Source organism: Cervus elaphus, chromosome 23 (genome assembly GCF_910594005.1).
Source record: "Cervus elaphus chromosome 23, mCerEla1.1, whole genome shotgun sequence".
Taxonomy (NCBI): Eukaryota; Metazoa; Chordata; class Mammalia; order Artiodactyla; family Cervidae; genus Cervus; species Cervus elaphus.
This window is the reverse complement of record NC_057837.1, coordinates 39013492-39020101: the sequence shown is the minus strand read 5'-3', so window position 1 is coordinate 39020101 and position 6610 is coordinate 39013492. Positions and strand designations below refer to the sequence as shown.

The window sequence follows — 6610 nt, the reverse complement described above, 5'->3', positions numbered from 1 at the left end:
GGAGGGGCCCCAGAGAGTGTGAATAGCCCTGAGGCTCACCATTCCCAGTCCACGTGGTCTGGCAGGGAGGTGCTTATCAACAGCATCTGCTCTGAAACACAAGGAAATGGAAACTCCTCTGGGAAGTGACGAAACGGGCCCAACGGCCTCTCCCAAGCCAGTAACAAAGCCAGGTGGTTTCAAGGCAGTGGTGCCATCCTCCAGGAGGGAAAATGAGGTCATCATTGCCTCAGAAACTCAACTGTCTTTTGGTAAATTTGTAAAACTTGATGTTTTCAAAGCCTTCATTTTTAAAGAGAAATGAAGAGTGAAGTAATTAGTCTCTAAGTTAACTGGTTTCAAAATCTGCTTGATGGTGACACTATGTTCCTTTGAAATGGAAAAATGCATCAGATCACCCAAGACAGGAGGGGTCCCATCCCTCAGGGACCTTCTAAGCTGAGAGATAAACTCACCAGGGCTTCTTGCTGCTTTTGTGAAATGTGGGTCAGCTTCAAGGTGGTGATAACCCTCATCTTGTCTGCCCAGCAAGCCACCCTGGAGGGCACAGATAAGACCCTGATTTGGGGGGCGACCCTCCTACTTCATGTAGGTCTGTTCTCTGCCATGAAACATATGGGTTGACCTCAGTGGGCATCAAACATTTCCATTCTTCTCTAAAATTGGTCATTTCTTTCCTGGAGCTTTTCCTCCAATTCCTTCACCTTTATCATGTCCTTTCCTGAAGGGAGACAACTTCAGGAAGCTGTTAGAGGTGTTAGGTATTAGACAGCCAATGCCTGAGACAGAGGACAAGTCTGGTTCATTCTCTGCTTCAAGCACCTGTTAAAACTGTGACACCTTAGATGGGTCCTCTAATTGCTGGCTCTAAAGTCCCTTACCTGAAAACTTAGGGTGAGAAGAGTAGGAATCACCCCATGGCAGGGAACAGAAAACAGGCACATATGTATTCCTGGGAATGGACAAATAAGTGGCAACAAAGTCATACGACGGAAAACAAGAGAGCAGTTCAAATGAATGATTTTGCACATACCATCACAGAACATCAGTCTAATAGAATAATGTTTACATAAATTTGAAAGCACACCAAACCATACTACTTATTGCTCATGCATACAAATACAGGAGACAAAAAATTTAAACACAGGTCAACCACCTTGAAAATAAGGCTGATGGTGCTTCCGAACCTGGAAAATCAGAGGAGGTGAATAAAGGGAATGTCCATCTGGTCTGCAACTGTTGTATTTCTAATAACTGAAAAGAGACTAGAAGCAAATAAAGAATGTTGTTGGTCAGTCGTTCAGTCAGGTCTGACTCTTTGCAACCCCATAGCCTGTAGCATGCCAGGCTTCCCTGTCCATCACCAACTCCCAGAGGTTGCTCAAACTCATGTCCATTGAGTCGGTGATGCCATCCAAGCATCTCATCCTCTTTCGTCTCCTTCTCTTCCTGCCTTCAATCTTTCCCAGCATCAGGGTCTTTTCCAATGAGTTAGTGAATTCCAGTGAATATTCAGGGTTGATTTCCCTTAGGATGGACTGGTTTGATCTCCTTGCTGTCCAAGGGACTCTCAAGAGTCTTCTCTAACACCACAGTTCAAAAGCACCAATTCTTCAGCAATCAGCCTTTTTTATTGTCCAGCTCTCACATCCATACATGACTACTAGAAAAACCATAGCTTTGACTACGTGGACCTTTGTAGGCAAAGTAATGTCTCTGCTTTTTAATAACCTGTCTAGGTTTGTACCGCTTTTCTTCCAATGTTTCTTCCAACATTTAAAGAATGCTATCATTTATTAATTCCCAGAGCAAATACATTGGAATCTGTTGTATTTTCCCTTATAGTTTTGAGGGTTTTGTTCTCTCAAGATAAAATGTGAAAAACAACAACTGTCACAGAGACGTTCCAAGGAGTCATTCATTCAATCAATCATTTGTTCAACAAAGAATGAACGTCAACAGGTATTTGGGGCATGCAGGGAATAATTCAAACCCTGGGGATATGACCGTGAATTGACGGCCCTGCTCCTGCCCAGGCAGGGTTCATCACCCGCAGGCAAGGACCAGCACTGGTGGAAATGATGCGTCAACACTATGCTCCTGGCTGGAGTTCAATACAGGGAGGAGCGAGATGCTGGAAGGGGCACCTGGGCGTGGCCAGGCTTTCACTCCAGCTCTGCCACCTCCCCCCACCCCAGATGCCCCAGGGACACCTGACTCACAGGCAAGGTAGGAAAATTAAGGAGATCCTGCAGGTCTCGGTCCAGGCACACTTAGCCCAGCCCTGACTCCAAGGAGACACCCAACAAATGCCTGGTCCCCTTACCTTGTCCCTGAAAAAAAAAAATGCCTGGTCCCCTTACCATGTCTCTGGAAAAAACCTATGGATTTCCATCCTAACTCAGGAAAGCTGGGTTTACATCTGAAATAGTAATAATCGTATCTAACACCTGAACATGACTGTATCAAGTCCAACTTCTCCATGTGTCATTCAAACATCATTTTTAAGAGCTGAGGAGGAATGTTTGGTCCATAAAGTAATCAGGAGAGTGAGGGGTGGACTCGGGTCATACAGGGGCTGAGGGCTGGGAGGGGGGCAGCTGAGAAACTGAAGAGAAGGAAATGCAAACAAAGAAGACCGGCAGCTGACCTTACAGGTACACCAGCCAGAAGAGGTATAAGATTTATTTTACAGAACTCACAATGACTAAAAGGAAGATGTTCTGGTTTAGCATGAGGAGGACAACTGTAATAAACCTGGAGTGCCAGGGGAAAAAAAGGCCTCTCATAGGTTGTGAGGGGTGAGCGCCCATCACTAAGGACATCCTGGGACAGGACAGAGGACCACTTTCTGGCGGTGCTACAAAGGGAACTCAGGACTTACATGGACTGCTAGGTCACACAATTTCTTAAGAGTCTCGGCATGTTGAGAGTCTGTGACTCTAATTCATGGTTTTCAGAGAAGATAAAACAGCCATGTAAGTATGCCACTCCTGCCCAGCCCAGTAACCACTCACTAACCCCTCAACAGAACTTCCTGTCTATTGAAACACCTTAGCAGGACATTCACAGTTCTCTCCCATGCATTTTCACATTTTCCCCCAAGACAGTGAAGACAAGGAGGAGCCATTCCTGGGCTGGACCAAGAGGGGCACCGGGGAGGAAGGGACGTGAGAGAGAAGCCCCCGGCTGGGTGCCCAGGGACCTGCCTTCTGCAGGCCCGGAGCCTAGGACAGGGCCATGGAGCTGAACCGCTGGGCACCGTCCAGCCTGTGACACCCCAGGCAAAGACCAGACTGTGGCCACACAAAAGCTAATTAGGAGCTTTGTGCAGTGCAGTATCGTAGCCAATGAGGTTTATCCGAGGTGCAATTATTGCTAATTGAAAACTTTTCCCAAAAGCCAGTTAGGTGTGCAGAGCCAGTCCAAGAGCCTAGAGCTCAGGGACAATAAGGAGACCACCACTGTGATCTCGACTGGATGGAAAGAAACAGCTTCTCCACCCTCTATCCCCTCTGCAGCCGGAATCAGAAGAGGCCCTCAGCCCCAACCTGCTGGCGTCAGGACAGCTGGAAGCCTCATGCCACCTCTAGCTTCCATGCTGGATCCAAGAAACATGCCCGTCCTTGTCTGTCCCCACCAAACGCCAATGCTGGGGAGCACCAAGGGAGTCACTGCACCAGACAAAAGAAGTGATCCGTAGCAGAGATTCTCTCCAGCCCCAGAAGTTGTTGAGCAGAATGACCAAGAGTGTATGTGTGTGCCAGTCACTACAGCTGCATACAAACCAGCCCAAATGGGCAGCTCCGAACAGCAACAACCACGTATTATCATGTCTGTCTCCTGATTCTGGGGTGACTGGACTCAGGCAGCTCTCATTTGGGGCCTCACATGGCTGCATCTGATGGTGGCTGGGGCTGGGGTCATCTAGAGGGTGTCTCTGCTCAGGTGTCTGGGTGGCGATGCTGGCTGTCCACGGTCAGCAAGGCCCTTGGCGATGGCCCCCATGACACCTGAGCTTCTTCCCAGCAGGGTGGCCAGGTTCCCGGAGCCACCATCCCAAGAGGAAGAGCTGGGGGAACCCTACTGCTTTAGAGGACTCAGCTTTGGAGATCACAGAGCTTCTGCCACAGTCCATCTGTTAGAAGTGAATCATGAAAGCCAGTCATATTCAAGTGGAGGAGAACAAGAGAAATTTCATGTTGAAAGACAGATCAGAGTACCTATAGGTACATCTCAAGACATCATAAGGTACCAGCCTTCCTCGGGGGCTACAAACGGCATCCGTTAGCCTTCAAGGATCCAAACATCTCAAATTCCAGGTGAGAGTTACTTCCCATTGTATCAGGCTTTGGGCTGAAGAACATCACTCAGTGGGATGTATTTTTTTGGAAGTCTCACCTTTGAGGGCTCTAAGAGCTATGAGACCACAGAGGACCTGAATACCAGGGTCATAGGGTTCCCCACTTAAAACACATTGAGCCACCTTGAAAGATGATTTTCTGTAAAATATAGATTCCATTTCACACCAGACAGAGACCAATGAGGGATGAACTGGTTACCTGAGGATATGGATACTCTAGCTTGATTCTGAAGCTGGAAAATCCAGTGAATGCCCCTGAAACAACACATATCCCAGAGAGCAAAAGATACACATTTCTCAATTCTGATTCAGGGTTCACATTCAATCTTGATCCTGAGTTTACATACATTCTAGACCTCAGGCACCAGCAATGCTCCTAGAAAGAGTTCTTTTACTTTAGTTGACTGCAAAGGAGATCTGCCTGGTGGGCAAAGGTTCTGTTTTCTTGCAGAAGGAGCTTATGCAGGGCTCCTTGTTTTCTCCTTTTCTCAACTTTGACATGTCCTGAGCTTTGCTGAGGTTCCCCGAAGGCCAGCATAGGCATGGAGGCAGTCAGATGAATGAGGACAGGAGGGATGTCTCCTGTCTTCCTGAAAGCCCTCCGCTTTTGGCCCGGCCAGAAGGGCTCCTCTGCTGTGGCCAGGCCAGAAGGCCTCCTCTGCTGGGTCTACCTAAGCTCCCACTTGTGGCAGGAGGGCCTAGTGAGCAGTCAGCACTTGTGCAAACACACATTCCAATGCAGTAAAAACAAAGTCCAAGGGCTTCACCGAGCAAGACAAATCCACGCACAGACAGAGGAAGTGCAGAGTGATGCTATGCACTCTTCTTGGGTCACGATGAGCTTTCCAACCTGTTCAACAACATGAAACCACATCCTTGGGAATAGAGAAGTAGGTGTTTAGCAATCGCTGTTGCTACTCTGCTCACCTTCCCTCTCTGTAGCTCTTGGGTGCTCACTGGCCCAACATCCAACCACCAGCACCTGCTCCCCAATACCCCTGGGGCTGTCTCCACCCATAGGTGTTACTCCACCTGTGCAAGGGGCATCACCACCCCCAGGAGCAGCCTTCAACCAGTGAGTGACAGGAGCTGGTGCATCAATACCTCAACTCCCTCACCCCCTTGTGGGAGAACATCCAGGTGTCTTCCATACTCCATCCCAGCTCACTAACCTAGTGCCCACTCCATAACTGGTTCAGGACATGCCCTCTCTCCCCTATCTCACTTCTCTACTCCCTGCTCCCACAGGTTTCTTGGGCTCATCTCCCAAATAAACTGCATGCATCCAAACCTTTGCCTCAGCATCTGCTTCTAAGGGAGCCACAACTGAGTCAAGGTGCTTGATGGTCACAGCAAGCAATGGATGATCACCAAGAGTGTGCCATCACTGGAGAGTCATGTGTGCGTCTCAGAGGACCTCCTCCCAGTCAACATGTATGTCAGGAACTGACAAGGAAACAAGGAGCACAAAGAATGAAGATCGGGCCAACAAAGGGTTCTGCTGGGACAGAGCTTACTGTGGACAATGAGGCTCTCATCCTTTCCAAAGACCCTAACACACACACACATACACATATACACACATTCAACCTTAGTGGGGCTGGTGACCTTCCCCAACCAGGTATCTAGTTCCCAGTGCAGGTGCATCATCTCTCTCTGATGCTGTTTGTGAGAGGAGTGTGCCCAGCTCCAGTGAAAAGGAATGCCATGCTAGCCCCCAGGAAGCAGCTTCCACAGCAGAAGGAGCACAGCCTCTGACTCAATGAATCAGACCATTTTCTGGACCTTCACAGCTCTCCTCCTTCCATCTCTTGTCATCATTGAATAAGTGAATGTGCAGTGTTGCATCAGAAGTAATAACACCTTAAAGACAAGGGAGATCGCCCCTCCTCTCTGCTCCCCCTTCCCCCCTTTCCCTTCTTAAAACCACAAGGTTGCTGAATCCAGTTTGTGGTTCTGCTTCAGGGGAAGTAACAGGGGTCATTAGGGGCAACTGGCTGTCTATGACTAACCTCCTCAGGCCAACCAAAGTGCTTGCTAATTTGACAGACATCACAAAGGTCTCTTTGAAAGTGAACCTAAAATAAGTATCTAAGGAAAGTGAGCAAAATCTACAAGGCACTTCCTAGAGAGAAATATACCCAACATGTCACATTTACATGGAAAGCATGTCACATGTGTATGAGTAATCTACATGCATTTGTGTACGTGTGAGTGTGCATGCAGAGTCAGGATGCATTTACACAC

General features: G+C 48.2%; 1 protein-coding gene and 1 pseudogene across 1 annotated transcript in view; one reads left to right on the top strand and one right to left on the bottom strand.

Moving 5' to 3' along the window:
• SLC24A3 (solute carrier family 24 member 3) overlaps window positions 1-6610 on the bottom strand; it is a 422796-nt gene that overhangs the window by 335270 nt on the left and 80916 nt on the right. The gene's annotated exons all lie outside the window — the stretch shown is intronic.
• On the top strand, window positions 3323-3404 carry LOC122682358 (annotated as a pseudogene).